Source organism: Chiloscyllium punctatum, chromosome 1, assembly GCF_047496795.1.
Source record: "Chiloscyllium punctatum isolate Juve2018m chromosome 1, sChiPun1.3, whole genome shotgun sequence".
Classification (NCBI taxonomy): domain Eukaryota; kingdom Metazoa; phylum Chordata; class Chondrichthyes; order Orectolobiformes; family Hemiscylliidae; genus Chiloscyllium; species Chiloscyllium punctatum.
The window spans coordinates 114,134,419-114,156,820 of NC_092739.1; the positions used below are offsets into that span (position 1 = coordinate 114,134,419).

A 22,402-nucleotide genomic window follows, 5' to 3' on the forward strand; every position below is an offset into this window, starting at 1 on the left:
CGGAATACAATATGAAAATCAGTGTTAGTGAATATGCATCACAAGAAAGGCAAGCAGTTACATGTTCTTAGTGGGGGAACACTATTAGAGCACTGTAATGCTCTCTGCCTCAAACAAACAAGTGTACTGAATAAAGAAATAGATAAATAGAAACGCGCAGATTTAATAACAGTGATCTGTGAAAAGTTGATGAAGGTTGCGCACAGCAGTCATCCTTAATAGTGGCACCTATCTCCTCGTTGGCAAAGTATACCCCAGTTTATAAATCTGTGCTTCCTTCATGTGCTGTTGTGTATAGGTTATGTAGTTTTAAATATTTCAAAATGAGTTTCTGTGGGACTTTTTCTCATGGCAGCATTGCTACTGCTGGTTATTTTGAAATTGTGTGGGTGTTATCCCTCAGGAATTGTTTTTGATATATAAAGATAAATAGACATCTCTAGCACCAAGCCTCAACTACTGGGAGAAAATCAAGAAATCCAGTTTGTAATATAATTCTTCATCTATTGTAGATGCAAAATCACCAGAGCTATGACCATTACTTCCTAAGATGTACTTCTCAGTGAGTGAGACTCAATGTCTTCAGTTTGCATTCAGGTTAACTTAATCAACTGTGTTTCCATCGTGCCAATTTTATTCATTATTAAGTAATCACTTTTTTTAGCAATAGGCAGCATGGCCCTGTGTGGGGAAGGTTATGTCTTAATAAACTTAATTGAGCTTTTTTGAGGTAGTGACAAAAATGATTGATGTGGGCCGAACAGTGGACGTTGTGAGTATGGACTTTAGGTAGACCTTTGTCAAGGTCCCTCATGGCAGGCTGATACAGAAGTTGAAGTCACATGGGATCCACAGTCAACTGGGAGTCATAGTGAAAGGGTTTTTCAGATTGGAGATATGTGACCAGTGTTGTTCTGCAGGGATCTGTGCTGGGATCCTTTTTGTTTGCAACATATTTTGAGGTGAATGTAGGTTGGCTGACTAATAAGTTTGCAGACAACACAAAGATTGGAGAAGCTACAGATAGCGAAGACAATTGTCAGATGATACAGTAGGATAACAGGCTGAAGACTTGGGCAGAGAAATGGCAGATGGAATTTAATCCAGACAAATGCAAGGTGATGCAATTTGGAAGATCTAATGCAGGAGGTACAGTAAACGGCAGAACCCTCAATAGTATCAGCATACAGAGGGATCTAGGCATACAGGTCCACAGTTCCCTGAAAGTGGCAACACCACTGGATAAAGATGGTCAAAAGGGCATTTGGCATGTTTGCCTTTGTCATTTGGGGCATAAAATATATTTTAAAAATTAAAAGAATCTCTGCCCCTTCTGGAACCATGAAATATGGTTCTGCTCTCTGGGATTAGCTCTCCAATGGCTGTGACAGCTCAGCAGTAACTCATTCTAACCTTATTTCTACATCTCCAACATTTACCGAAATTGACATTTGTGGTGTTGAGAGCAATGGCAGCACCACAGCTTTTAGTTCACCAAACCTAGGTTTGTGTAATTTAATTATAACTATAATATCAAAGGAACCATAATCACACTGAGTTTTTTATTTATTCATGGGATAAGGGCGTTGCTGGCTAGGCCAGCATTTAATTGCCCATTGCTAATTGCCCAGAGGACAGTTGAGAATCAAACCACAGTGTTAAAATCACTAGGCAGCTGCTGAGCTTGATATTTACAATTAGTATTACTGCTAGAGGTGCAAGCAATTTTGTGCAACCATAGGAAAAGTGTCTTGTTCTGATAGATATCATAACATGATCTAAAATGAAGACTATAGAGCCACTGGACAAGGTGTCTGTTCAGGCCTGCTTTGTCTCACATACTCATCTATTTAGTTTGAAAGTGTTTATACTAAATAGTTCTATGTCTACACTTTGCAGTAGGATAGTGACAAGAAGTGAAAACTCATATGCTATTTCCACACACTAAACCATATGAGCAATTGATGTGTCTTATTATTGCTACAACAGGGATCAATAAGTCATCACATATCATGGGGTCAAATCTGAAATTTTCCTGATATTTTCGGATAATCTCAATTCTTTAACTGATTCTACAATTTCTACTTAGATTATTGGTGAATTTAGGAGGTTTAGAACACAATTTTCTAATTAAGACGAATGGATAATGTCATGAACTGTGAGAATAAGTCACCAAGCAATAGGAATTTATTTCACAATGTAGAATATAAGTAATGCAAGTTGCACATTACTGTTAATATAATCTTAAAAAGTAATCATGCTTTGAGTCAAGGGAAAGACGAAAATTAAATCATAATGAAGGTGCTTAATATGTAAATTAAAGCTGAACCTCATAGGTTGCTAGGAGCTTGCAACTGCAGTAAGGATACTTTGTGAAACAGTATTAATAACAATAATTTTAGAAATGTATACTTCCAGCAGGGAGCTGTGTCTACCAGGACAGCATTTCAGAAGCAGAACAAGTGCTTGGCACACTTTTCCAGTTAATATAATGAACTAGCAGAAAATCATGGGTAGCAAACTAAGGTTGCATGGTTTGTTTGCCTGGTTGGCAAGAATTTCCATCAAAGGACAAGATTTTGTAAAACTGACAATGAAAATACAAAATAGATGTCACATTCAGAAACGCTCAGAACACAATCCTGCTAGCAAAGTACCTCTGCGCAATTAGGGCCAGGCAGATCTGCCTCATGGTAAAAATAAGAACTGCAGATGCTGGAAACCAGAGTCTAGATTAGCGTGGTGTACTGGAAAAGCACAGCAGGTCAGGCAGCATCCGAGGAGCAGGAAAATCAATGTTTTGGGCAAAAACCCTTAATCAGGAATAGAGGCAGGGTGCCTGCAGAGTGGAGAGATAAATAGGGGGGGGGAGGGGGGGGGAGTCCTCGAGGGTTGTAATATCTGGATTACTCTTGGTGCCTCCCTCTCATTTATCTCTCCACTCTGCAGGCACCCTGCCTCTATTCGTGATGAAGGGTTTTTTCCCGAAACGTCGATTTTCTGCTCCTCGGAAGCTGCCTGACCTGCTGTGCTTTTCCAGCACCACTCTAACCCAGATCTTCTTCACGGTGCAGCCACTTCACCTGATGAAGGAGCAGGACTCTGAAAGCTTGTGATTTTCAATAAACCTGTTGGAGTAAAACCTGGTGTCATGTGACTTCTGAGTCCACTCCAGTCTAACACCAGAACCTCCACATTATGGAGCACTGGCTCCAAGGAACTCTACTCATAAATGACAGTACTTAGAACTTTGACATAGAACACTTTGAAGTTGCAACATTATAGTCTTCATGATGGAATTGTTGTGGAGGTAGCAAACTAATTTATGTCTGTAACAAAAAACAGAAATTGCTGGATAAAACCAGCCAGTCAGGAAGCAGATTTTCAAAAGGAAGTCCTCGAGGGTTGTAATATCTGGATTACTCCTGGTGCCATGAACCAATGAGGGTTGGAATAGGAGGATGGAGCAGATGAATGCATAGCTGAAGAGCTGGTGCAGGGGAGAAGGATTCACATTTTTGGATCATTAGAATTTCTTCTCGGGTGGATGTGACCTGTATATGAAGGACGGGTTGCGCCTGAATTAGAAAGAGACTATTATAGCAGTGGGGAGCTGCTTGGGAGGATTTAAAGGGAATGGGGTGGGATCCAGGGAGATAGTGAGGTAAGAGATCAGTCTGAGACTTTTACAGCTGGAAAAAGGAGCAAGTCAGTCAGGGCAGGCAGGGACAAAGCAGAGAACAAGTAAACTATATTTATTTCAATGCAGGAAGCCCAATAAGTAAAGGCAGATGAACCCAGAGCATGGTTTGGAATATGGGACTGGGATAGCATAGCAATTATAGAGACATGACTTAGGGATAGACAGGACTGGCAGGTTAATATTCCAGGGTATAGATGCTATAGGAAAGATAGAAAAGGGGCAAGAGAGGAGGGGAGTAGTGTTTTTCATCAGGGATAACATTATGGCTGCACTTAGGGAGGGTTTTCCTGGGAATATGTCCAGAGAAGTTATTTGGCTCGAACTGAGAAATAAGAAAGGGATGATCACCTCACTGAGATTGTACTATAGACAATACAAGAGTCTGTAAGAATAATAAGGTGTTTATGGTAGGGGATTTTAATTTTCCAAACATAGTCTGGGACTGCCATAGTGTTAAGGGTTTAGATGGAGAGGAATTTGTTAAGTGTGTACGAGAAAATTTTCTGATTCAGTACGTGGATGTACTTACTTGACCTACTCTTGGGAAATAAGGCAGGGCAAGTGACTGAGGTGTCAGTGCGGGAGCACTTTGGGGCCAGTGACCATAATTCTATTAGTGTTAAAATAGTGACGGAAAAAGGATAGACTAGGTATAAAAGTTAAAGTTCTAAATTGGAGAAAGGCCAATTTTGATGGTATTAGGCAAGAATTTTCAAAAATTGATTGGGGGATGGATGTATGCAGGTAAAGGGACGGCTAGAAAATGGGAAGCCTTCAACAATGAGATAACGAGAGTCCGAGACACTGCACCCCTGTTAGGGTGAAGGGCTAGGCAGGTAGAAGTAGGCAATGTTGGATGACTGGAGAAATTGAGGTTTCGGTCAAGAAAAAGAAGGAAGCATGTGTCAGATATAAACAGCAGAGATCTAGCGAGTCCTTAGAAGAGTTTAAAGGCAGTATGAGTATACTTAAGAGGGAAAATCAGGAGGGTAAAAAGGGGACATGAGATAGCTTTGGCAAATCGGGTTAACGAGAATCCAAAGGGATTTTATAAATACATTAAGGACAAAATAGCAACTGAGGAGAGAAGAGGGCCCCTTAAAGATCAGCAAGACCACCTATGCTTGGAACTGCAGGAAATGGGGGAAATACTAAACGAGTATTTTGCATCAGTGTTTACTATGGAGAACGATATGGAAGACATAGAATATGGGGAAATAAAATGTGTCATCTTGCAAAATGTCCATATTATAGAGGAGGAGGTGCTGGATAGCTTACAACATATGAAGGTGGAATAATCCCTGGGACCTGATCAGGTATACCCGAGAACACTGTGGGAAGTTAGGAAGTGATTGTTGGGTCCCTTGCTGAGATATTTGTATCATTGATAGACACAGGTAAGGTGCCAGAAGACTGGCGGATGGCTAACATAGTGCCACTATTTTAAAAATGTGGTAAGGAAAAGCTAGGGAATTATAGACCGGTGAGCCTGACATCACTGGTGGGAACATTGTTGAAGGGAATCTTGAGAGACAGCATTTGCATATATTTGGAAAGGCAAGAACTGATTAGGGATAGTCAAATGGCTTTGTGTGTGGGATACTGTGAATCACTAATTTGATTGAGGATTTTGAAGAAGTAACAAAGGGGATTGATGAAGGCAGAGCAGTGGACGTGATCTATATGGACTTCAGTGAGGCGTTCAACAAGGTTCCTCATGATAGACTGGATAGCAAAGTTAGATCATATGGAATACAGGGAGAACTAGCCATTTGGATCAAAACCGGCTGGAAGGTAGAAGACAGAGGGTGATGGCGGAGGGTTGTTTTTCAGGCTAGAGACCTGTGATCAATGGTGTGCTACTGCTTTTTGTCATTTATATAAATGATTTGGATGTGAACATAGGAGATTTGGTGAGTAAGTTTGCAGTTAACACCAGAATTTTGGAAAAAGGCAAATCAGGGCAGGACTTATACAATTCATGATAAGTTTCTAGGGAATGTTGCTGAAGAAGAGAGACCTTGGGGTGCAGGTTTATAATTCCTTGAAAATGGAGCCACAGGTAGATAGGATTGTTCATAGAATGCTTGCTTTTATTAGTCAGTTCATTGAGTGTAGGAATTGGGAGGTCATGTTGTGGCTGTACAGGACAGTGGTTAGGCCACTTTTGGAATACTGTGCGCAATTCTGGTCTCCCTGCTATAGGAAGGATGTTGTGAAACTTGAAAGAGTTCAGAAAAGATCTACAAAGATATTGCCAGGGTTGGAGACTTTGAGTTATAGGGAGAGGCTAATAGTTGGGGCTATTTTCCCTGGAGTGTCAAAGGCTGAGGATTGACCTTATGGAGGTTTATAAAATCATGAGGGGCATTGATAGGATAAATACACAAGGTCATTTCCCCGGGATGGGTGAGTCCAGAACTAGAGAGCATATGTTTAAGGTGAGAGGGAAAAGATTTAAAGGGATGGAAGGGGCAAAAGTTTCACACAGAGGGTGATGCATTGTGTAATGAGCTGCCAGAGGAAGTGGAGGAAGCTGGTATAATTACAACATTTAAAAGGCATCTGGATGGGTATATGAATAGGAAGGATTGAGAGAGATACAAGCCAAAAGCTGACAAATAGGACTAGATTTATGTAGGATATCTGGTTGGCATGGACAAGTTGTACCGAAGAGTCTGTTTCTGTGCTGTACACCTGTAGAGAGAGCGCAGAGTCAATGTTCTGGGTCCAGTGATCTTTCTTCAGAAGCGTCTGAAGAAGGGACACTGGACCCAAAAGTTGACTCTGCTCTCTCTCCATAGATGCTTCTAGACCTGCTGAGTTTCTCCAGCAACTTTTATTTTAGTTTCAGATTTCCACCATTTGCAGTTCTTGGTTTTATTTTAGTTTAAGTCTGTGTCCTGCTACATCCATTACAAGACGAAAAGTGAAAGAAACAGCAGCAAAACCACAGACCATCCCAAATCTTCAGAGTTCCACCATGCATTGGAATAGGAATCTTTTTACGTATAAAAATTGGAAAATAATACAGAACTGGCATTAAAGATGTCCTTGCTCAGTCCGTTAAACTAACCCCCATAAAATGCTCATACTGGAAAACAAAGCTAAACAACTTTTTTATGTTTGTTCAGAATGAGCAAGGTTTCTAGTATTTTACCACTCTCCTCTATTTTAGGAAATACACTGTCTCTTCAACTTTACCATAAAAGCACAACCAGGTAATGCAAAATTCCACAATGATGTTGTCATCATATGGAGACCCATTTTATAAATATCCTTTTCAATGCAAATCTCCCAATTCACTCACAAGGTATAGCTGTTTGCTTTGTCAAGAAGACAGAATTTTGTTTTAATAATCTATGTCAATGAAAGCAAAGACTCTCAAAACTAAGTGAAGAAAGCTTTTCATGAAGTGTGCTCTTCATTGGGATGTGTGAACACGACATCATCTGTCTTTCTTTTGGATCCTACCCTTCGATGTCTCAAAATATTTACATCATTTGCTTTCCAGACCCCTACATAATAAATAGTAGGAGTCTGGAAAGCACAGAGGATCAGAGGGACCTTGGTGTACATGTCCATTAGTTCCTTAAGGTATTAGGACAGGTAGATAAACTGTCGGTAAGGCATATGGGATACTTGTCGTTATTAGCTAAGATACAGAGTTTAACAACAAGGAGATTGTGCTGGGACTGTGTATAATGTTAGTTAAGCCACAGCTAGTGTACTGTGCATTGTTCTGGAATCCACATGATAGAATGGAAGTGATAACAGTGGAGGGTGCTGAGGAAATTTACCAGGAGTCACCTAGGCTGAAGAGTTTTAGTAATGAAGAGAGATTGGATAGATTTGGGTTGTTTTCCTTGAAGCACAGGAGTCTGAGGGAGACGTGATTAAAATATATTAAATCGAGGGACATAGAGCAGGTAGATGGGAAGAAACTATTCCCCTTGGTGAGGGATCAGTGATGGGGGGGGTGTGGATTTAAGAAAAGGGGGCAGGAGGTTTATGGAGGATGTGAGGAAATTTCTTTTAAGCCAGAGGGTGGTGATAATCTGGAACTCACTGGATGGTAGAGGCAGAAACTCTCGTAACATTTAAGGAGTTCTGATGTATACTCACAATACAAGGTATGCAAGTGCTCGAAAGTGGGATGAGAATAGTTGGTGACAGCATGAGTCAAAAACAGACTTGATGGGCTGAAGGGCCTTTTTCTGAGCTGTAAGTCTGTATGACTGTATTCTATGATTCCTGTCCTACCAATGATTCATAAAAATCTTAAGATCATAAAACATAGGAGCAGAACCCAAAATGATGATTCTGCTCTGACATTCAATGAGATCATGGCTGATCTGATAATCCTCAACTCCACTTTCCTGCCTTTTCCCTATAACCTGGATTCCCTTGCTAATTAAATAGCTGTCTATCTCAGTCTTGAAAGGGAAACAACATTTCTGTGTCTATTCAGTCAACTCTTCTGAGAATCTTGTATGGTTCAATGAGGGCATCTCTCATTCTTCAATATTCCAATGAGTAAAGGGCTCAATCTACTTAATCTTTCCTCACAACAGGATCCCTCCACATCTGTTAATAGCCTAGCTAACCTTCTTTAGTTTGCCTTCCCTTGATAAAGGCCCTAAACTGTTCATGGTATTCCATGTGTAGGGTGACTAGTGCCTTGAATGGTTTTATCAAAACCTCCCTATTGTCAGACTCCATTCCCTTTGAAATAAATTTGCCTTCCCTACTATGAGAAAAACTTCAAATTGTAGTTTTTTGCAATCTGTGGATGAATACTCCTGAATCACTTTGTTAATGTAGCTTTCTGCAATCTTTCTCCGGGTTCAATTCCCGCCTCAGGCGACTGACTGTGTGGAGTTTGCACGTTCTCCCCGTGTCTGCGTGGGTTTCCTCCGGGTGCTCCGGTTTCCTCCCACAGTCCAAAGATGTGCAGGTCAGGTGAATTGGCTATGCTAAATCGCCCATAGTGTTAGGTAAGGGGTGGATGTAGGGGTATGGGTGGGTTGCGCTTCGGCGGGGCGGTGTGGACTTGTTGGGCCGAAGGGCCTGTTTCCACACTGTAATGTAATCTAATCTAATCTAAATTGTATTCATCTCCTCTAACTTCCTGCCAAAATGCATAACCTCACATGTCCCACATTGTATTCCACTTGTCAAGCTTTCACTCACTCGTGCACTCACTGTGTTTCATCCTCACCACTTGCCTTCCCACAGATTTTTATGTCATCCATAGATGTGGCTATTGTACATCCACTTACCTCATTCAAATCATTAATTATACTTTAAATAATTTTGTCCCCTGAACTACACCCTGTGGAACACCACTATTTACAATTACTAGGCGAAAAATGCCCGCCTTATCTTAACTCTCTTTCTATTCATTACATAATTCCCTATCCATGCTAATATACTAACTCCATGGGCCCTTATTAAGTAGCCTGTGTGGCACTTTATCAAACGCCTTAGGAAAATCCAAATACATTACATCTCCTTATTCCCTTTACCTATGCTGCTGTATTCTCCTTAAAAAATATTCCAGTAAATTTGTTAGGAATGATTTCCCTTCATGAAACTATAGTGACCTTTTAGTCATGGAGGAGATCTTGTGGTGCACTGGTAACATTCCTATTACTGGGCTAGAAATCCAGACTTTGAGTCCTACATTGAAATTGTTAAACAAACACACTTGCTATGGAACATTTGTAGCAAGTTGATTATCAGTGTTCAATTGCTACCAAATCTCAGATGGTAGGCAATGAGCCAAACCTGTTTTCCAAGTTTTAAACAACAAGTGCTCTCTTCCAACCTCCATATGGGTCAGCAATCACTAGAAGGCAGAGAAAACACAAGGACACCTTGAAAGCCTACCTAAACAAATGCAACATTCCCACTGACATGGAGAATTGCTTTTCCAAGAATGCATGAACTGGAAAAGATGCATCCACCAAAGAACTAAAGACTTCAAGCATCACCCAGTGGTCATTTGGAGGTCCAGCACAATCAAAGAATCCAGGGTAACCCATCCACTACCTCTGCATTGCATTTTCAGATGATATGAAAGGAAATTGTAGTCGTTTTTTATTTTAAAAAGACTTGCATTTATATAATGCTTTTCATGGCCTTACAGCATTTAATTTGAATATGCAAATTCTCAAGTTCCAGAATGCAACACCATCTGATCCACATCCATGTTTCACAGCATTCAAAGTTGATAACAACGCACAACATATGGGAGTCAGTTTTAACAGGCTGAGGAAGGAGCTTCACTGATTATGAATCAAGCTGGTTTTACATTACTTTTGGTTATGACCTAAAACTTACTAGAGGCTTTCCAAGGGCTTCATCAAAATCAATGAAAAACATATTAGCTCCTATTCCATTTTCATCTGACAAACTGGCCTCAGTGTACAAATAGTCTGCTGTGGTTGCTAAATTACATCAAGGACCCCATTTCTAAAAATATTTTGTTGGTTTTGAAAACACTTTGGAATGCTGTAAGGCCATGAAAAGCATTATATAAATGCAAGTCTTTTTTAAATAAAAGACGACTGCAATTTCTTTTCATATCATCTGAAAATGCAATGCACATATTAAATGCACCATTTTTCAACAGTGAACTGCCAGATGGGACTTTGCAGAATGGATGTGAATTTCTAAAATGTGCTGACTGACAGGAAAAGTTTTTGTTTCAGAACATCTTTTAAAAGTTAATATTTTTAAAACATCTAATCCTAGAGATTATGATCATAATATACACACAGAAGCTGGTGTGAATATTAAAGGTAAACAGCAAAATTGTAACAACAGTCTTTAGGACAAAAAGAGATGACAGACTCATAGAACATAGAACATAGAACATAGAACAATACAGCACAGAACAGGCCCTTCGGCCACGATGTTGTGCCGAACTTCTATCCTAGATTAAGCACCCATCCATGTACCTATCCAAATGCCGCTTAAAGGTCGCCAATGATTCTGACTCTACCACTCCCACGGGCAGCGCATTCCATGCCCCCACCACTCTCTGGGTAAAGAACCCACCCCTGACATCTCCCCTATACCTTCCACCCTTCACCTTAAATTTATGTCCCCTTGTAACACTCTGTTGTACCCGGGGAAAAAGTTTCTGACTGTCTACTCTATCTGCTCCCCTGATCATCTTATAAACTTCTATCAAGTCACCCCTCATCCTTCGCCGTTCCAACGAGAAAAGGCCGAGAACTCTCAACCTATCCTCGTACGACCTAGTCTCCATTCCAGGCAACATCCTGGTAAATTTTCTCTGCACCCTCTCCAAAGCTTCCACATCTTTCCTAAAGTGAGGCGACCAGAACTGCACACAGTACTCCAAATGTGGCCTAACCAAAGTCCTGTACAGCTGCAACATCACTTCACGACTCTTGAATTCAATCCCTCTGCTAATGAACGATAATACACCATAGGCCTTCTTACAAACTCTATCCACCTGAGTGGCAACTTTCAAAGATCTATGTACATAGACCCCAAGATCCCTCTGTTCCTCCACCTGACTAAGAACCCTACCATTAACCCTGTATTCCGCATTCTTATTTGTTCTTCCAAAATGGACAACCTCACACTTGGCAGGGTTGAACTCCATCTGCCACTCCTCAGCCCAGCTCTGCATCATATCTAAGTCCCTCTGCAGCCGACAACAGCCCTCCTCACTGTCCACAACTCCACCTATCTTTGTATCATCTGCAAATTTACTGACCCACCCTTCGACTCCCTCATCTAAGTCATTAATAAAAATTACAAACAGCAGAGGACCCAGAACTGATCCCTGCGGAACTCCACTTGTAACTGGGCTCCAGGCTGAATATTTACCATCTACCACCACTCTCTGACTTCGACCGGTTAGCCAGTTTTCTATCCAATTGGCCAAATTTCCCTCTATCCCATGCCTCCTGACTTTCCGCATAAGCCTACCATGGGGAACCTTATCAAATGCCTTACTAAAATCCATGTACACTACATCCACTGCTCTACCCTCATCCACATGCTTGGTCACCTCCTCGAAGAATTCAATAAGACTTGTAAGGCAAGACCTACCCTTCACAAATCCGTGCTGGCTGTCCCTAATCAAGCAGTGTCTTTCCAGATACTCGTAAATCCTATCCCTCAGTACCCTTTCCATTACTTTGCCTACCACAGAGGTAAGACTAACTGGCCTGTAATTCCCAGGGTTATCCCTATTCCCTTTTTTGAACAGGGGCACAACATTCGCTACTCTCCAGTCCCCTGGTACCACTCCCGTTGACAGTGAAGACGAGAAGAACATCATCTTTAAGGAACATTTTATTAATACAGCCCTTTCTATGTAAAGTTACTCCTTTGCGTCATTAAGGAATATCGTAATGTTTCTGTTCTGTTTATATGGTAGAACTATACCAAGGAGAACAACTTGTAAAATAGCCACTTATAGACAAACACAAGGATTGGCATGAAACACAACAACACAATTTCAAGCAATCACAATAATTCATACCAAAAGAGAAAAATATGTAATTTTGTTGACCAATCAACTCTGATTGGGGTGAGTGTAGACAGAGTGAAAGCCACAATCAAGATGCCAGGGTTGGAGGATTTGAGATATAGGGAGAGGCTGAACAGACTGGGGCTGTTTTCCCTGGAGCATTGGAGGCTGAGGGGTGACCTTATAGAGGTTTACAAAATTATGAGGGGCATCGATAAGGTAATAGACAAAGTCTTTTCCCTGGGGCGGGGAGTCCAGAACTAGAGGGCATAGGTTTAGGGTGAGAAGGGAAAGATATAAAAGAGACCTAAGGGGCAACTTTTTCACACAGAGGGTGGTACATGTATGGAATGAGCTGCCAGAGGATGTGGTGGAGGCTGGTACAATTGCAACATTTAAGTGGCATTTGGATGGGTATATGAATAGGAAGGGTTTGGAGGGATATGGGCCGGGTGCTGGCAGGTGGGACTAGATTGGGTTGGGATAACTGGTCAGCATGGACGGGTTGGACCGAAGGGTCTGTTTCCATGCTGTACATCTCTGTGATTCTATGACTCTATAACTTGCAGGTTCCTCATGCTCCTAGAAATACAAAAAAGGTGCAATGTTTGAGCCCATTCCTTTTATTTGCAGAGATCAAGTCCCTGCATACGAATGTTTGCTCAATAGCACCCTTTTTGAAGTACCCAGGAACCTGTTGCTTTCCCCATGGCAATTAGAGTCAACATGTCAACCAATTAGCAGTCCTTACTACAGTTTTCTAAATTGCCATCCTCATTTGAAATTTGGCATTCTTGCATTTGTCCTGATGGGTAAAACTTGAAAGGTTTTTGCAAAGCCTCTACAAAAATATCTTTTTCTGGGGCTTGGGAATCTATAACTCTTTACTGAAGGCCAAAATTCATGTCAGCACTGACGAAGACTTGTGAAAAATTTATTACAATCATAATTATTTCTAAGCATATTTTCTAATCTGCCCCAAACTGTCCACACAATCCTTTGTACATTAACAGTGACCAACACAGGTTTCAGTTTATCACCATGGACGACCAATATGGCAACTGTACCATTGGTGTAGATCAAGTTGACAACTTCAACATTGATAATTAAAGTGTTGTGCCTGTTTTATACCTAAAATATATGCCAACTTTGCCAATCTTTATCCTTATGTGTGCACGTTTCAAATTACCTTACATGGTGTAAAAAGCTATTTTCCAGTTTCTGCTTCAGTCTGAGTGAGACTCTTTCTTGGGAACATAAAGTCAAAAAAATCACATCAACATTCCTACTTATTGTCACACGTATATAGAAATTTGATATTGGCACTAAATAGAGGACAACATATATTTTTAAAATTATAACACCATTTTTTAAATTACAAGTGTCACTGCTTTATTTGATAGACCACATCAGTGGCTGCACAGCTATATAAAAACTCTCAGAAAGAGGATTCCAAACACTGAAACTATTAGGTACAAAGCCCTCAGGCTTTGGAGCCAGAAAACTGCAATTTCTTTGACAAATCAAACACAGGCTGCTATCGACAATTACACAGCAATGCACTAAATTCTAAAAAGATGTTTACTAGTTTGTTATAGTTTCTTAAGGCAAATGCAGTTAGATCATGCAGAAATCCCCAGCAGTACATTACTACATAGAGAGAAAACAAGACTCGAAATGGGGGTCAAGCAGAAAATCATCAAGTATCAAGTATCAGGTGTGATCCAACATGTTTTAACCCCTTGATTTCTTTGTAACTTTTGCATACGTTTTATTCATAGGATGGTATAACTATACAACTACACATTAGTGGTTGGAATTATTTATAGCAACTGGAATTCCCAAACAGTTGGAAACCAGTAAGTGCCCTAAGATGCTTCTATGGGAAGTCATCAGATGCTATTTGAGGGCCCTCATGCACTTAATTGGTCAGCGTTGAGCCTTGAATTGAATTGAATTTATTGTCATGTGTACCGTGGCACAGTGTCTTTGTCTTCTGAGCAATACAGACAGATCACATAGTTAAGTAGCATAGATAGTAAATAATAAGTAAAAGCAAAAACACAGGTACAGGCGAATGTTAAGAGTTTGTGAGTGCATTCAGTATTCTAACAACAATAAGATAGAAACTGTTGCAAAACTGGCTGGTGCATGTGTTCAGGCCTTTGTGCCTTCTCCCCTATGGTAGAGATTGTAGAAAAACATTGCCAGAGTGGGATGGGCCTTTAAGAATGCTAGCGTCCTTTCCTTGACAGTGGGCCTGGCAGATGGATTCTATAGATGGGAAGTTGGCCTTTGTGGTTGTCCAGGCCGAACCTTCCATACAATCAAGCCTTCAGTGTGCTAGAATCATTGTCCCTAGAGTTGGCAGACAATCAAAGACCTGTAGCTTTCCATTACCTATAGAATCACTGAAGACGTTGCTGCTGCCCATAATACCCAGAGGATCATCATTGGATCCTGAGAGAAAGCTCGGAGGAGCGAGATCGGGTCTAGATGAAGGGATTATGGGAATGAGCGAGGTGGGGTAGTTGGCAGAGATTTGATGTCACTGTCATGTTCACAGCACCCCATTAGTAAAGGAAGAATCCAAAATGGGTCTTATTTTGGTCAGATTTATTCACAGAGTAAAATATTACAGCTATGTACAGTTGTGATTGTAATGAGGCCAGCCAAATAGACCTCATAGAATATGAGTTCCCTGATTAGACAGATTAACGGTCCCAATCAGGGAGCCCTAGCTGGCAAATAAGAGCAGAAGTGTCAGGGTTCTGTTCACTCTGGATACTGGCTCTGAAAGAGCTGGATCAGTCTCAAGGACTTTCCACACGTACATAAAGGATGATGGGATACGGGTCTCTGTGGAGTTATTTCATACATCTCCTGACTCCACTCTATTCTTGTGCCAGTCGTGTTTCATTTTACTCTTTTAGAAACTAAATAAGAAAAAACTAAATTAAGCCAAATAAATAAGCAACAGTCCCTTAAATGGTCAAAGTGTCTCTTTACATCTATGCAATGTACTCAATTTTAGTTAACACAATTAGTATCAAGTGGCTCATCTATGAACTCAACTGAAATCCAGTTGTCATCAGGCAGGATTGCCACACTGGGTCATCCTTACTCCAACTTAATTGGGACAGTTTTTCCAACACCTGGAATCTAATGCAGGTATTCCTGCCAATTCTCCTGACCATCACCATGGTCAGTTCAATTAAATAGTTTGTAACAATGAGTGCATAGATGTACATCAGTGGCTCTGTCCTCTATTTATCACTATCACCAGCTGAACTTGTTCTTTAAGCACAACGTTTCTGGCAAGTACATTTTTAATATAAATATCTTTAATTTTTTTTCCTGAACTTCACTTCCCTTTCCAGGATTTTATAGAACACAAATCAGTACAGCACAGGAACAGGCCCTTTGGCCCACGATGCTGTGCCAAACATGACGCCAAATTAAACTAACCCTTTCTGCCTGCCCTTAGTCCATCTCCCTACATTCTTTGCACATTCATGCGCCTGTCTAAAAGTCCCTTAAACATCCCTATCGTATCTGCCTCCAGCACCAACCCTGGCAGCACGTTTCAGACTCCTACCACTCCATGTAAAACAAAACTTGCCATTCTAACCTTAAATGCATGCCCCCTAGTTTTAGACATTTCAACTCTGGGGTAAAAGATTCTGACCATCAACTCTAATAATGTATCACATAATGTTATAGACTTCTATCAAGTCTCCTCACAGTCTCCGCTTCTCCAGAAAAAACAACCAGAATTTTTTTAGTCTCTTCTTATAGGTCATATGCGCTAATCCATCCACTTTTCCTATCATTTCAGAATATAAAAGGTTGAGATACAGTAGATGGAATGTAAGGAGACTCACATGAACATCAACACAAGCACAGCATTGGGCTAAATGGGCTTTTGCTATACATTCTATACAGTTCTATGTAATATGGCACCACTGGTAGATTTTACACACTGACATTTCATCCAGCTGCCATTCTTCCTGTGTGACCTTAGTGAGTTTTGACAAGCATACATGACATCCACACAAAGGGGGTGAAGATTTTCCTGTACCATATCTAATTTCTAGAGGCTGTTTCAGTTGCTTGAAGATGAATTGGAGTTGGCAGCATCTGACATCCAAACTCCTCCAGAAGTGCTTTAACTGCACCTTGTGTTGCACACAACGCCCATGTCTTGCTCTTCCTATCCACCCAAAGTACTTCCCTTTGAACTGGATCAACATCTGAGAAGACTGATGCTGTCTACAGCTCACTGGCTTCATGAAAATTACACCCAGAGTGATGTGCATCTTAGGCTGATTTCTCTGAGCACATATTAGAGACAGTTTCTGTCAGAAAATCAATTTTTCATTAATAACTTTTGGAAAAAATCACTGGATTGCAATCTACATTTGAAACCCTAAACAATGTTTCCTATCCCCTGAGCTCAGTCATACTGAGACCAAGTGTCGTTATAGATTGTTACCAAAGATTTCCAAGATCTACATACGATCAATTTTCCCAACCTTTTGCACATTTTCCAATTGCAAAGCTTAGGAAATTGCGCTGGGACAGGAAGTCAGTAAATTCCTTCTTGTGGTTGCAAAGGAGTAAATAAATTGGGCCTACATTGGAATGAGGTGCATATTGAGTGTCAAGTTGCACGTGAGGAGCAAAGGGAGTCTCACTTCTGGTTGTTACAGTGGTTTATCAGTTGCTCAACTGGAGGCACAATCAGAAAGCTCAGCATCAGTACACTGAATTGGGAGCTCTGCACAAGTCCTGGATCATTATTAACCAAACCCTTCTCCTAAACATTATTCAGGCTTATGATCTACTGGGTACTAGGCTATATTGCAACTGAATTCAAACATCCTCCCCTGCTCCCTGTACTAAGTTGATTTGCATCGAGGGTACACCTGCGCCATGTTGACAATCAGGAAGCAATACTGTTACTTAATTCTGTATGATGGTACATTGAAAAGTAGACTAATCAGGCTGTCTTAAACACAATTTTAATTAAAGACAGCAGTCAAAACCAAAACCAAAGCAAAATTTGTACACAAAGTATAGCACAGTCCCATAAGCAGCACATGCAATTAAATGGGGTTTTCTGTTCAAATTTTCATCCAAATATTCTTTGCATAAAAATATGTACTCACATTCTGGTTTTTACATGTTTCAAAGATTCTCATATTGTAAATTAGTAAAATGTTACTGACACTCAGCCCCAGACCGTTTGTCAAAATTTAAACATGCTCCAAGTGCAAGGTCTGTACGGGTACTCTTACCCATTGTCTTTGGTCTTGTGACAGGCTTCAAACATATTGGAGCGCTATGGTGGGTGCAATGGAAAGGATTTTAGGTGTAGGGGTGGAGAAGGACCCTATTTCGCTCCTTTTGGGCCTACCCATTGTATTTCCTGCAGACTCGCATAAGGCAAAACTTTTCAATATTCTTACATTCTGTGCAAGGAAGAATATCTTGCTAGGTTGGATATCAGAAAACCCCCCAGGCCTGTCGGGTTGGCGGAAGATTGTTATGGAGCATATTCCCCTGGATTTTTTCACAAATATGGTACACCACAAAACTGAGAAGTTTTACAAGACACGGCAACCCTTTTTGAAATACCTGGACACAGATTTATCTGCCACACTAACAAGGGCTTTTATATAGCCGTAACGATTGTGTTTCATGAGTCCAATATCCAGGGAGGAGGAACTGTGAATGTATGAGTGTTTTGTTTGGCTGGGCTGAGTTATTACTATTTATTTGTTTGTTGTTAGGTATTTATTTAGTTAGTTAAATAGCTAGTTTAGATTTTTTTATAATTTTATACTTCTCTATATATGTTTTTACATTCGTATAGGAGGGTGGGCTGGGGAATTATTTTTATTATGTTGGTTTAGTTTTGTACTATTTTTGTACTGTTTTGAATTGCATTGTTTTGTATTTGATGTAATATTTAAAAATCTATTTTTTTAAAATAAAACTATATTATAATAAAAAATGTTACTGACACTATTGCTAATGTTTAAAATATTTACTATTCTGTGTCCACGCAGCAATCTTGTCTATTCAAGTTTGCATGGACAAATTATAAATTACACTTTACTTTTCAAGAGGATACATTCCTCAGGGCAGACATCGATTTCTTTTTCAAAATTCTCTGAAGCAGTCTGAGTCTTTGTCTGATCCTCACCAAATATACTCAGCACATGCCAAATAACTGACTTTTTTTAGATGATACGCAAAGATTTGTGTTTGTAGTTTGGTTCTTCCTGGTGTTTTTTTATTTGAAGTGGGGATTCAAATGGATTTTAAGTTAATCAAGGTAAAGTTATCTCTAATTAGGGAGCATTAAGTTTTGACATAGCACTTTGCCATTTGGCATTATATTCCATTTTCTGTTTTTATTCTGAATCTCAGGCCTGGATTGTCTGGGCTCTCACACACGGCATGGTCTCGAAGTGCTGATGAGACCACTCGTGTTGTCATACAGCATGCATTCAATTGGTGAGGTCAGCTAGACAAAAACAGATAAAGAAAAATCTAGATATTTTCTAAAGACAATAGCATATGTTCAAAGCTTTAATATGAAACAAACTGTTTGAGACTACACTATGCGTGGCCCCAAAGCTTTTTGCCTGTCCTGGAAGCTTCAGAAATTATTGAGTCATGTAATTGAAATCATTTATATTATTTAATGATAAATGTAACTGTATTTTGTCTGATATTTTATCACTTAATTTAAGTGACTACATGAAAGCATTTGAGAACCTTCAAGAAAGCCAGTTAAAACCATGATAAGTTATCATATATTTATATTGTGTTAAAAGTTTTGAAGATGTCATGGAGTCTTCCTAGATTAATGCAAGCCACAAAAAACAGGCTAGGTTTGTAGAATTTCACTTTGAAAGACAGTTGACATCAGACCATTGACCCCTGAAGAACCAGAGTTCACACAATTGATTCGCATATAATCAGTTGCATGTGAGTTAAGCAAATGTTCTTCAGGTGTTTCTTAAATTAAAAAAAAGAGTGCTTTGAATTGTTTTACCATAAACATTACGTTAAAACTGATGACCCTGGAAATAGCATCTGAATTGCATCAGTGTCCTGCATGTGATCTACATGAAAACTGGCAAAATCTGGAGCTGAATTGTATCACCCATCCAGAAATTGGCTGAGGATAGGAACCCTTATAAAATGGTGGATAAAGTTTATAAGAGGGGATCACAATATTGTCCTGCCACTATTCTCAGTGGTGAATTCAACCAACTGGAGGTGGGAGACAATGGGATAAATTAATTGGTCAATTGAGGTGTGTGACAGATTTCCAGGCAGACTGGCGTTGATAGTGAGTGATTCAGTGATGGTAATCCTACTAAATGTTAAGGGATAATGGTTACATTCTCTTACTGTTGATGGTCATTACCTGGCACTTGTCTAGTGTGAACATTACTTACCACTTGTCATTTGTGGCACAGTGGCTCGCACTGCTGTCTCACAGCGCCAGGGACTTGGGTTCAATTCCAGCCTCAGATGACTGTCTGTGTGGAATTTGCACATTCTCCCTGTGTCTGCGTGAGTTTCCTCCTACAGTTCAAAGATGTGCAGATTGGTGAATTGGCCATGCTAAATTGTCCACCACGGATGTGCTGGCTAGGTGGATTAGCCATGGGAAATGCAGGGTTACAAGGCCAGGGTAAGGGAATGGGTCTGGGTGGTTTGCTGCTCAGAGGGTTGGTGTGGACTTGATGAGTTGAATGGCCTGCTTCCAAATAGTAAGGATTCGATGATTCCAAACTTCAATATTGTCCAGGTCAAGCAGCATTTGCACATGAAATTCTTCAGTATCTGAGGAGTCATGAATGGTGCTGAACATTGTGCTGTCATCAGCAAATATCCCCATCTCTGACCTTGTGATGGAAAGAAAGTCATTGGTGAAGCAGTTGAAGATGGTTGGGCTAAAACACTACCCTGAGGAACTCCTGCAGAGACATCCTGAAGCTAAGATGACTGACCTCCAACAATTACATCCTTTTTTCAGGTATGAGTCTAGCCAACAGAGAGTTTTCCGCTATTCCAATTGACTCTAAGGCTCCTTGATGCAACACTCATTCAAATATGGCCTTGAGGTCAAAGACAGTCACTCTCACATCACCTGTAAAAGGCAGCACCTTTGTCCATATTTGGACCAAAGCTGTAATGAAGTCAGGAGCTCAGAGGCGCTGGCTTCAAGGATATCTGGAGCAGACATACCTGGGTGTATACATACATAAAAGTTATTAAAGGTGGCAGGACAGATGGAGAGATGTTAATAAATTAGGCATTATTCTAGACTTTATTGATAGGAAAAGTGCAGCAGGCCAGGCAGCATCCAAGGAGCAGGAGAATCAACGTTTCGGGCATAAGCCCTTCTTCAGGACCATTCTTGAAGTCCTCACTTTCTCCTCCTTTATTGATAGGGTCATATAGTACAAGACCATGGAGATTATGCTGAAACTATACAATAGCTTGGAAAACTGACTGCAACAATAAGTTGAGGCTTTGCCCATGTTCAGTGTTTAGATTCATCCCCCTTTAAACAACAATCTCCTGGAAATTCATTCCTGCCAAATTGAAACTCTGGGGAAGTAGATGCATCAAGTCCTCCAGATGACTGAAATATTCTAAGTCAGGTCAATCATGTAAAATGAAGTTTTCTTCAGTTATTACGTTAGTTCAGAATGGTTTCATCAATCACAAATCAAATCACATAATTATATTGGTTACATTCCTCCAACCATACACTTAGTTTTAAGGGATCCAGCTGAAAGAAATCCCTGACAGCCCAGTGAAAATCAGAGCCAGAAGTACCTGTCACCACTTACATTTTAGCTAAAACAGAAACAGCTGCTAAAATATCAAGAGACACATGGTATCAGGGCAACTGCCTTGAATGCATTAATCGTTGCGATGTGCAGTCTGTTCTCAGCTTGCTTATGCCACCATTAGGAAATAAATAAAGAGATATTACCACCATTGTCAATAGCACTTTTGAACAAAACTATCACTTCATTCAATTGTACTCAGATCAGAAACTCAAGGACTGCAAATAAATAGTGTACTCGGGTAGTCTACTTGCACATAACAGTTGGAGAACATGTTAATAACTTTCTTTGGATACTACAAATGCTCTAGAGCTCTGAATAGTGTTGACACGCTTTCACACTTTTAGGGTGCATTACATCAGCCATCATATTGCTACGGATGTTAAACTCTATGGACATCTTGCGGAAGCATGCAGAGCAGGCAGGCGATGATGTTAATTAGCAGGCCTCACAGATTTGATGCTGAAAGGGCTATTTTACAACTCAATGCTGCAGCTAACACCATATCTAACACCTGAGCATGTACTCAGTGGCACCAGTGCTACTTTGCTACTTAGAGGGATCACCAATTTCGTCTAGCTGTTGTCATGCCCCTACAAGTGCGCAGTGTTTTCTATGGTTGCTTAATGTTGCAAAGTCCACGGGGTGGACTACATAAAAAGACTGAACACTATTTTGCTGAACTTCAAGGATTCTGCAGCAGATTGTTAGTCCCAGACTTGTGGAGCTACTTCCCTGAAATAACTTGGAGAATGGAGTCCATATGGATCAGGACAAAAGGCTGGAAGAGGAAGGTGAGGGAGAAATGTTCTCGGCAGCAAGCTATATCACCCAGGATATAAAGGGAACAATTCTCCAGATTGAACATCAGCAAAAAGTCATTTTCCACGCTTTAGTAACAATGTCTTCATTTAAATCTTCTACCTACAGCCATAACTCCAACTTTAGACCATAAGATCTATAGAAAAATTAGGATTTTTGGCCCACTGAGTCCATCTCAGCCTCCTCTCATGGTCCCGAACAGTACAGATACCAGTCTTCAGCCAATCAGATTCACTCCACATGACATCAAGAAACAGTTGAAGTCATACCTGCCACATAAGAAGATGGCTGTGGTTGTTGGAAGTCAGTCATCTGAGCAGGAGTTCTTCAGGGTTGTGTACTAGACCCAACCATCTTTAGCTGCTACATCAATGACCTTCCTTCCATCATGAAATCTGAAGTGGGGATGTTCATCGATGATTTCACAATATTCAGCACCATTCATGACTCCTCAGATACTGAAGCAGTCCATGT

At 40.4% G+C, this 22,402-nt stretch overlaps 1 protein-coding gene across 1 annotated transcript in view; it reads right to left on the minus strand.

Moving 5' to 3' along the window:
• Nucleotides 1-22,402, minus strand: part of pdzd2 (PDZ domain containing 2) — a 544,030-nt gene that overhangs the window by 362,851 nt on the left and 158,777 nt on the right. The gene's annotated exons all lie outside the window — the stretch shown is intronic.